The 11,038-nt window shown below is 42.6% G+C and overlaps 1 protein-coding gene across 5 annotated transcripts in view; it reads left to right on the top strand.

The window, feature by feature from the left end:
- Positions 1 to 6,876: 6,876 nt before the first annotated feature.
- The window catches only part of TET2 (tet methylcytosine dioxygenase 2), a 145,796-nt gene continuing 141,634 nt past the window's right edge, over positions 6,877 to 11,038 (top strand). For 2 of the 5 annotated variants that reach the window (XM_027543918.1, XM_027543915.1), the window contains exon 1: positions 6,877 to 7,204. The gene's annotated coding sequence lies outside the window, so the exon portion shown is untranslated. Of the gene's footprint in view, positions 7,205 to 7,553; positions 8,069 to 11,038 lie in introns of those variants that run through there. The other 3 variants (XM_027543920.1, XM_027543916.1, XM_027543919.1) reach the window with 2 other exon arrangements.

The following is an 11,038-nucleotide window of genomic DNA, read 5'->3' as shown; positions in this document are numbered from 1 at the left end:
GCTCTATGAATAACAACAGTGTGCACCTATTAACTATTAATATTGTGTGTAAGCATTAATTATTTTTATCATATTTTTACACACTAGGCTATACCAGTGATTTTTAAGCAAAGCTGTACATCTGATTTCTGTGAATCTTTTGAAAAATATTGTTACTCCAGCCCCATCCCAGAGGTTAATCAGAATCTTCCAAGATGCTGCTGGGGTAGTATAAAACTGGAACCTAGTTATGTGTATTTTTCAAATGCTCCAGAGGGGATCCTCGTTCATTTCCCCAGTGGAAAGATTTGGTGACATCCCATTCTGAGTATTTTATCCTCAAAATTCCATATGTCCTATGACAATTTCAGTAGGTGGCACTCTTTCCACCCGTCAGCTTTCCTCTTTGGTGGGGATGAACCCTAAGTTATCCCTGGCAATCAGGAACAGATCAAGAGTGCAACTACCTTTTACCACACCAATATTGAAAACAGATAGCAGAACTTATGTTTGTAAACAATTTGTTAGTAAGGCAAATTTGGAGTAAGACATACATTAAAGGGGTGGAGGGAGTAGGCAAGGGCGTGTGGCTCCATTTATTTATTACATAGATAATAATAACTGATCTAAAGAGCTCAAACATGCCAATTTCTAATATACAATTGGGAAACTTAAGGAACAGGGCAGAGAGAAAATGATGCTAACAAACAAGCAAAACCAAGTACAGGTTAACAGGAGTTTTTGTTTCTGTTTTTGTTTTATAAGGAAGAATGGGGAACACTAATGTTATTGGAAAAAAAAAAAAAAAAAACTCCCTAACAACAAAACAACCCTCCCCCCCCCCCACATGCATTAATTGTGTGAAAAGTTTATCATGGCATTAAACATAGATGTCTGTATCTGTAAGCTGGGGAGAGAGCACAGTGTAGCTTGCAAGGACATGAGCTTTAGAAACAGATAAATCTAGATTCAGATTTGGACTTTGGTTCAAGCTCTTTAATCCCAACCAAATTACTTGACTTTTAATTCTCAATAAACTATTACCTACCTTAGTGGTTATTCTAAGCATTAAATTAAAAGATCAGTTCAGGCGCTCAGTCCTGTCTGACTCTGGGACCCCATGGACTGCAGCACACCAGGCCTCCCTGTCCATCACCAACTCCCAGAGCTTGCTCAGACTCATGTCCATTGAGTCAGTGATGCCATCCAACCATCTCATCTTCTGTTGTCCCCTTCTCCTGCCTTCAATCTTTCCCAGCATCAAGCTCCACTACTTTGGCCACCTGATGTGAAAAGATAAGAGATCTGAAAGAATTATCATAATCCTTGGTACATAGCCAGTATTTAACAAAGAAATATAATGCTAGGTATATGTAAGTGCAGATGTTGAGTTTTTTTTTTTTTTTTAAGTAACAGAATATTGGGAAATTACTGTGAGTTTTGAAGGGAAGATTTTTATACTAGTTAGTACTAGTAATGGTACAAAAATTTTGGAGGAAAGCGAGCAGGAAAAGATAGGAGGACAGTTTGGGTATAATGAAAAAGGTCAAATCTTGGATTCACAGAACTTGGGTTTGAGAGGTGATCATTTATTTGCAAGCAAGGTCACTCAACCTCGCTTTTCATTTTTATAAGATGGGAATTAAAGGCCATTTTGAATGTGGCATATAATTTTGAATATTAAACTTTTATTAGTGTGTACCTAACCATAAAAAGACTAGTGTACAAAAACTTTTTTTTTAACGTTACAATATTGTATTGGTTTTACCATACATTGACATGGCACCCCACTCCAGTACTTTGCCTAGAAAATCCCATGGACGGAGGAGCCTGGTAGGCTGCAGTCCATGGGGTCGCTAGAGTCGGACACGACTGAGCGACTTCCCTTTCACTTTTCACTTTCATGCACTGGAGAAGGAAATGGCAACCCACTCCAGTGTTCTTGCCTGGAGAATCCCAGGGACGGGGGAGCCTGGTGGCTGCCATCTATGGGGTCGCACAGAGTCGGACACGACTAAAGCGACGCAGCAGCAGCAGCAGCAGACATGGGTGTACATGCGTTCCCCATCCTGAACCCCCCATCCCACCTCCCTCCCCATCCCATCCCTCTGGGTCATCCCAGTGCACCAGCCCTGAGCACACTGTATCATGCATCGAACCTGGACCGGTGATTCGTTTCACATATGATAATTTACATGAAAAACATTTTTTAAATTAACTATTCATTTATTTTATTTTTGGCTGTGCTGGGTCTTCGTTGCTGTGTAGGCTTTCTCTAGTCCTGAGAGGGCGCTACTGTCTCGTGCGGCGTGCAGGCTTCTCCTTGCGGTGGCTTCTCTTGCAGAGTACAAGCGCAGGCTCTAGCCGCGTGGGCTTCAGTAGTTGCATCTCACGGGCTCTGGAGCGGCAGCTCCGTAATTGTGGTAAGTGGACTGTTGCCCGGTGGCATACGGAATCTTTGGACCGTTGGCAGGCAGATTCCTAGTTGTAGAGAACAGGAGGCTACTCTTCGTTGTGGTGCAGGGGCTTCTCATTGCGGAGGCTTCTCTTGTTGCGGAGCACAGACTCTAGAGCCTGCGGTTACACGCATGCTCAGTAGCTGTGGCAAGTGGGCTTAGTTGTTCCACGGGCATGTGGAATCTTCTTGTACCAGTGATGGAATTGTTTCCTGTATTAGTGGTTGGATTCTCCTCCACTGTACCACCAGATAAGTCCCCCCAAACACTTTTAAAACTATAAAAATCTTACATCAATGTAGACTGGTGCTGAAGTAATTACTAATAAATTTCATTACTGAAGTTTATCACTGAAAAAGAAGAAGTGAAGTCGCTCAGTCACGTCCGACTCTTTGCGACCCCATGGACTGTAGCCTACCAGGCGCCTCAGTTCGTGGAATTTTTCAGGCAAGAGTACTGGAGTGGGTTGTCATTTCCTTCTCCAGGGGATCTTCCTGACCCAGGGATCGAACCCGGGTCTCCTGCTTTGCAGGACGACACTTTACCGTCTGAGCCTATCACTGAAGCTGAAAAATTATTCTCTCAAAGAAAGTGGAACATTAAATGTGTTACCAAATTTGGATGAGAAGAAGAGTAGTTACTGGATTGCAGATTCAGAATTCATGAGAAGGAAATTCATGGATGTCAGGAACACATTGGCAACACTTCTAGAGGCATTTCCATGAGATCTCTAGTGATCCTAATATTATTTTTATAACACCTTTGGCAGTTTTTTAATCAGATTAGATTTCTGAGTTTCATCTGACATCTTGTTTTAACCCCCATTAAGTCAGTAGACACATTTGGTTTGAGTGCTAGGATTATATCATTTGTATCTATTTCTTTAAAAATTTCCAAATTATAGAAAGAGGAATTAACCATATGAAACAAGGTCGGAAAAAAAAAATAAGTAAAAATCACATTAACAAAAGAGAATCATAATATTATGATCCTTGGCTTTAGACAATGATTATTTATATTAGTAACAATGTATATAAATAATTTAAAGTGTTCTAAATGGTTCATCTCTTGGAGATTTTTTTTTTAAACTGGCATTCGACTTATGTTAAATAGATACCTTGTATGGTGTGCAGTACTGTCACTAGACAAAAGAAACAAGAAAGTCCCTTCACAGCAATGACTGCTGTGCTGTTTGAAGGTCAACTGTCTCTTAAGCATGCAGAGAATCTTTATCATGTCATGCTTCAGAAATATGTTTTTGGAGATGGGAAACAACAGGCCATAATTTAATGTTTTTGTTAAACCACTATAATTCTTTCAAAGGAGTATGTACCACAACTCTTTTCTCTCTGTTAAAGAGAAAGTCAAGTCCTTAAGAAAATTTCCTATTCTGCAGGAGGGGAGGAAAGTAAGAATAACCTATTATTTTTTGTTAGTACAAGAAATTTGCATTGTAAAGCAAGCTGCTGTTGTCAGCTCTTTAAAGGACAGAGCAGACAGGAAGCTGCCTCCACCCTAAGAGGCTTAGAGACCAGCAACTGAGTTAGACAGCAGGTGCCCAGGCCAATCAAGTCAATTTTCTAACACAGAATAGCATGTCGTGGAACTTGTTCTATTAGTCTTTTTTCTCTGGTAAGGAAGCAAGGATTTTTCTGTGTGGAAGCAGAGCTGGTCTTTCTAGTTGGAGGGGGTAAAATGGTAAGGAGTTTGATAACAATTGACTGTTGTTAAAACAACAAATTATCTTTTAAAAACACATTATCCACACCTATAAGAGGAGGAATCTCAAGAATGCACACAATTAATAAAAGCTGGCTCTGAATTACTCGTACAAATGTGCACTAATATTTAGTAAACAGCTGATTATGTGCACTATAGGTTTTCTTTCCCAGAAATAGAGGTTAAGAAAGAGGATGTGTTTTTTTTTTTATCAACAATACAAAATTTTACTAAAATATTTTATACCTGTAGACATAGAATTTTACTTCCTTTTGCTGTTGAAAAGTCACAATAGCCAAGAGGAGTAAGGAATTTTCTTTCAAATTAACAAAATGTCATGGTGGTTAAGGGTGGGGTGGGGTGCAGAGAAGTTGGCAAGAAAAGGTTCAGGGCCTGTCGAAAAACCAACTGCAAGTCAAGTGTGATTCCAGACAGATAAGAACCACCTGTTACAACACAGAAAGAGGGAGGTATTTAAAAGATAAATGAGAAAGAGGTGACCCTACAGATCATTTCCCCAATTGTCATATACATAAGTAAGGGAGCATTCAGGTAGTCATATCAAACTCATGTCAGTACAATATTTGCCACATGTTACTCAATGTAAGAAGACATATATTTACTTACATACTTCTAGTCAAACAAGAAAAACTCCTGGAAGTAGAAAGTTTATGATCGGTAATAGTATTAATAATAACTACCTGGGCACTTAGTGTCATATTTAATTCTCACAACACACTGTTTTAATAGTGGCTCAGACAGTAAAGAATCTGCCTGCAATGCAGGAGACCCAGGAAAGATCCCCTGGAGAAGGGAAAGGCAACCCACTCCAGTATTCTTACCTGGAGAATTCCATGGACAGAAGAGCCTGGCAGGGTAGTCCATGGAATCACCAAGAGTAGCACACCACTGAGAGACTACCACTTCATACTTGACAGATAAGGGCACTGATACACAAAGAGTTAAGTACCATGCTTAAGGTCACACATTTAGTAAGGGGTGGAGTCAAGATCCATCTAGGTCTGACTCCAAAGCCCATGTTTTCCACAATTCTGCTGTTTTGTGCTGGACACAAAGGTAGGTCACAGTCTTCAGGAAACTTTATGTTTGGGACTTGAGAACAAATTACAAGGCACCTCTTAAACAGCTTACAGCTCATTAGCAATTACCAAGACTTCAAAGACACATTGGTGTGCAGTTAAAAAAGATGGAAATTCATTTTACATGAATGCTTAGGGAAACGAATGATCTTGCTTAGACAAGTTCGAAACCAGAAGTCGAAGTCAACTTTGTCTCAAAGTGGAATAAACAATGTTTCATTGGAACACACTTTAAACGCTCTTCTTTGTTACAATGTAACATACAAACAGTTGCCTTTTTAAAGCCTTTTCAAAGAGGAAATATTCCGATCTCATAAAATTGGGTAAAGCCTTCACTTCTTAAAGAAATTACGGACAAAAAAATGTCAACTATACAAAATAACTTGTGTTGACTTAAGAATAGCCTGGTCACAATGTAGCGATCCCAAAACAGATGTGCCCCCAAAAATCTATCTAAAATTTGAATGCCAGTAACGTGAGAACTTCTAATACAGGGCCAATCTCAAAAACTATCAATCTGATATAAAGATTCACATGGGCTTTGTTCTTTATCTCATCTTCAACATAAATGATGATTCTTTTTAACAAAGCATTAAAAAGAGAAGCAAATCTACTCGGCAATAGAAAAGAAAAACTGTCAACGGATGCGAGTGATTGTAGAATCCCGAACGTCAGGGAAAATCGAGAGTCCGTCATTCGGAGTTTAGTTCTTTACGGGTCGATTTCTTCATTACTTAATTATAAGGCTGGGCATTTTTGCAAAATAGAGGCTCTCACGCGAGAAATTGCAGGTTTATTTCTTACGACCGAATTTAGGGAGAAGTAAGGAGTCACTGTTGAGAAAGTCCTCTCGGATCTGCGTGAATCCTTCTTCTCAGCCCACGTGGCCAAAGTAAACAGAAGGTGGGCTGGGGCTGTGAGAAGCGGGCCTCGGTCAATTTCCTAATTTGTCGAGTCTTTGAGACTACAGGCCCCTAAAGCACTAAGGGCATGCCCTCTGAGAAACTGGGGAGTGCTTCTGCAGAGCGAGATTAAAACGACTGTGGGGAGAGGATGCCAAAGTGGGGGCGAGGCGGGGCGAGTGGACCTACCAGGGGTTGGGGTGCGGGCCTGCGCGGGCGAAGGTGGGTGCGCTCCCGGGCGTGCGCGGGGATACCTGCCAGGAGGTGGGAGTCGGGGCGGGTGCGCGGGCACTGGGGATTAGGGAGGTGCGCATCTACCCTAAGGTCGCAGTGGGTACGATACCAAAAAAAGTTTAAAAGGTTCAGCTGGGGTCTCGCACCTTCCTGCCAGGGACTCACACTACCTCCCTCGTCGCGCCAGTCCCACGCCTCCACCTGGGTGGCGACCCGTCCAAGGGTCCCGGGGTCTGGACCTTCCCCCGCGCTCCTCCGGGCGCACTGCTCCCCTCCCTGGCTCCCCAGTCCCAGCCTCGAGAGTGCGCCCCTTCGATCGGCCCCAGGTGCCTCCGGCTTTTGTGCTGGGAGCCCCGGGGCGAGGAGCCAATTCCCGGGGAGTCCGGGCCGAGAGCCCCGGGGCGGCGGTGGAGGCCCGGGCGGAGGGGAAGGAGGAGGCGGCCAGGAGGAGGAGGAGGAGGAGGAAGCGGGGCGGAGGAGGCGGAGAAGCGGGAGGAGGAGGAGGCGGAGAGCGGCGGCGGCGGCAGCGGCCAGTGCTCGGGCGGCCCCGCCGCCTCCTCCTCGCGAGCGCCGCGCGCCCAGGCCCGGCTCGCATGCGAGTCACGTCCGCCCCCTTGCCGCGGCCGCCCCGAGACGCCAGCCCCGCCGAGTGATGAGAACAGACGTCAAACTGCCTTATGAATATTGATGCGGAGGCTAGGCTGCTTTCGTAGAGAAGCAGAAGGAAGCAAGATGGCTGCCCTTTAGGATTTGTTAGAAAGGAGACCCGACTGCAAACTGCTGGATTGCTGCAAGGCTGAGGGACGAGAACGAGGTCAGAGCGCTTCTCTTATGCCGCGAAACTCTCCCTTTCCTCTCCCCTTCGCTTTCTCTCGGGCTCACAGGGACTGGGGAGCAAAGCCTGCAGTGTCACCCGCAAATACCAAGAGGGAAGAAGGGAAGCTTCACAAATTACTGGAGCCTCTTCAACATGGCTGACAAATATAGTTTTAATTCCCCCCACCCCCCTTTTAAACCTGTAGTTGTGTGTTCCCCTCTCTCTCCTGTTAATTAATGCTCGTGCCCTCCTCACCCAGAAAACTTACCTTTGTGAGTCCGGCCGGCCGCTTTCCCGGCCTTTTATCCTCCGGAAAGTGATTTTTCTCTGCTTTCCTTTCTAAACTAGTTCAGCTGTCGGGGGGCACGACTTTTTCCTTGAATCTTCCCCCACCCCCTCCCTCGGTGGAAGGCAGACGAGCCCCGGGTTTATCCTCACCCACCCCTGGGGAGCACACGGACCGTGTGGTTTTCGACCCTTTTCTCCGCTGGGGGTCTGGATCTGAGTGTGCGTTTGCGTCCGCCCCCTTCTGCCTGCCCCGTGTCCCCTTTTCGGGGGGCCGCGCTCAGCGAGTGTCAGGGCGAGTGGAACAGGAGTCCACTCGGTCGGGGGTTGTTGTTTTTTTCTTTTTTTTCGTTCCCCCCTGAAGTCCGCGGGTTTTGTTAGCGCTGCGGAGCCGAGAGAGGAAAGAATAGTTTCTTGGCTTCCCCAGACAAGACCCGAACCCCACTTTTCTCAAGGTACATCAGCTCTGCCATGGGCTGTACCTTTCAGCGTGGGGGAACGTGTGTGAGAGCATTTGTGAGCAAATCTGTGTCCTGGCTTTGTGCTTTTCCCAAATCAGCTTCGTCGGGTTCACCGGTAAGTGACAGGCAGACACAAAGGCAGGCGCAGGCCGGGGGAGGGGGCAGACGGGCGGGCGCGGGGACGGGGGGAGAGGGGTGAGTTGGAAGACTGCAAGGTCAGGGGCGCAGAAAGAAATGAAACCCAATCCCAGTGAAGAAACGGAGAAGCAGAGAACACATTTCTAACAGTCTCATCCAAATTTCTCTTTTTCGCAGTTCTCTGGTCTTTTTATCTTTCTGCCTTTCTCTGTGTGTCCCTTTTCTCCTCCCGTTCTTCTCCCTTTTCTCCTTTTTCTCCTTCTTCCTTTACTCATACATGACTCTTGATGAATCTTTTTCATGGAGGCTGCTTTTCTAGTGATACTAAGCTAAGTTTCTACGGAGAGTTTTCTATCTGTGGCAAAATAAAGTGTGGGCTGGATGGACTGCTGGGAAGGTCGAGTGTGAAATATAAGTGAAATGTACAGGCTGTTGCCCTCATGACATACTTTTAATTGTATTGAGTGAGTTTTTCTCCTCCTCCTTGTACTGTTTAGGAATTGAAAAGGGGTCATTTTCCAGTCGTTTAAAATTTAGTAAAATGTTTTTGTATTTGCCTGTCTAGGGAGTAGAATAGAGCCACAGTTTAAAATCTCAAATCATACATCATGCTTTTCTTTCTCCAGTCAGGGATAGATAATGACAAATCCAAATCCAAAAATATTCATCAATAAATGATCCAACATAAAAGTAAGATTCTATCTTAGGGACAGTTGGAAATGTATATAGGAAAGATACTGGCTATGGTTTGGTTTGATTTAAGGCTGTGGGTATTGTTGCTTGGCTAATGAAATCATTATATTTGCATTTTAATGGAAAGTCGAAATACTGGAGGGGAGTTATATTCTTTTCCTTGTTTGCTTGTGTGTTTCATAATAGGTTTGAAGTAGAATATACATTTCAACATAATAAATACTGATATTTTAATGCTATTAAACAGAGAAGTGTTAGTGAAGGATTGGAAAGTCAAACAAGTTTAGAAGTCATGTATACAATTAAAAGATGGATGGGGAAAAAACGCAATAATGGACATTGTTCCATAAATCCCATCTCCAAAACTACTTGTCCTTAGTAATTCACTTTGTAACTCTACATTTTGATCTCTGGAAAGCAGTTAAGTTTAATCGTTGTAGATGCATGATTACAAGGGAGACATGTTATTCATCTTTGTGGAATAGAAACAGCTCATTTGGTTGTTCTTATTTGTCCTCAGATAATAAAGAAAACACTTAAAGAGTTTAGCAGAAATGCTTACTATCTGTTGAGAAAACTGTGGTTAATTATCCCAGCAATTGAGAATTTAAAATATATAATTCCTTTTGCCAAGAGTAGTATCTAACTACTCTTGGCAAAGTAGTTAGCCAGATGTCACTAACTACTTTGGGGGGACTTTTCCAATGTTGTATATACTGTCTTCAGGCTATTCAACTAATAATAGATATAATATTTATTGCTCACATTGATAAATAAGAATATCTACATTGGTTAATCATTTTGAATGTGACCATGAAGGCCTGTTCTTTCCCAGCATCCAATTTAGACTTTTCTGAAAGTAGCTACTAATGAATATTGTATAAGGGACTTCAATGATTATAAGAAGGACTTGTACATTTTATTCACTAATCCAAATGAAAGTGTTCTCTTTTATTAGAAAAATTATTTGAATTACTATGGAATAGTTTACAATGAAAGATATAACCTCAGCTCTTTGTTTACCATATTTGTGAAAGTCAGTGCTACCTGGATTCTTCAAAAATCTCACAGCTTGACCTGTTTTGGGTAATTGAATTGTAGTGGAGTCATAGTGGAGAATAATAAGATAGATAGTTTTTCTTAAACTACAATATTGTTTTGCTTATGTTTAAAAATTGAGCTAATGCTTAATGAGAAATTAACTTGGAATAAGGGAAGTCTCTTGTCTTGTTTAAATTCACACATTTACCAAACTTCTTAGGGCTCTGATTAGGTCTGGCCTCGTGCTGGTCCATGCCAGGAGCCAACAGGATTGATAGGATTTTGATTCAGTGGCACATGGATGTAGACATTAGCAGGTCCGAGTCACTCCCAGCAGGTGAAATGCGGCTGCCCAGGAGTTGCTATGACAGACTTCCAGAGTTCTGTTTGGGCACTTAGATAACAAAGACTGGAGTTAATGTTTTGGTTTCACTTGTTGGAGTTAGAATTTCTCTATCAATTTCTCCAGTGCTCCACCCATACACAGTGCTGTAAGCCAGATGTCACTATTGAAATGTATTTCCTTATTTGCTGACTCATTAAGAAGTTCTTATGATTCACAGAAACACCTGGCAGAACACCTTATTTTTCATCCTGGCCCAAATCCAAGTTAGTATATTCTTATGAATTCTCAAGAAATTACCATAAAATGTTCTCAAAAGCTTTAGATGTTTCACAGTTTTTAAAATGTCCAATATTTAGAAAGTGTTCAATCTGCTTTTCCTTGCCCTAATTCCTTCTACTACAAGAGTTCAATTGTTGTCTTTGTTGTTGATGTTGTTGTTAGTTAGAAGAATTTAATAGTCTTACCTAGCCATCTTCACTAGGAAGAGACTTCTTTTGTAAACAACCATGTAGACTGTTCCACTCTAATCTTTCTGAGTCATGGAGACAGGTTAAAACTTTGGATCAGCTAGCTGTCAGTATTGGTTCATGAAAGTAACATTTTCTCAACTCTTAGGCCATCACTGCATAGTAGTTCTTAAGAGTAGTAATGGCACCAGAGCCAGTAGCAAGAAAATCTCTCTTAAGCCAGCTTTACAAATGGAGTCTTAACTGTGGGAGAGTAAGGTTGCCAAGTAGAGCTGGTGGTTATCTTGGAAACTGTGTTGAAGAACACAACCACAAATGATTTTGCCAAATATACAGTATTTACTTGGTCTAGATCTCCAATTTCTATTTTGATTCACTGCCAAAACTCAGTGAATACTGT

The sequence above is a fragment of the Bos indicus x Bos taurus genome, chromosome 6 (genome assembly GCF_003369695.1).
Source record: "Bos indicus x Bos taurus breed Angus x Brahman F1 hybrid chromosome 6, Bos_hybrid_MaternalHap_v2.0, whole genome shotgun sequence".
Classification (NCBI taxonomy): Eukaryota; Metazoa; Chordata; class Mammalia; order Artiodactyla; family Bovidae; genus Bos; species Bos indicus x Bos taurus.
The sequence above is the reverse complement of the archived record's forward strand: the minus strand, read 5'-3'. Positions and strand labels throughout refer to the sequence as shown.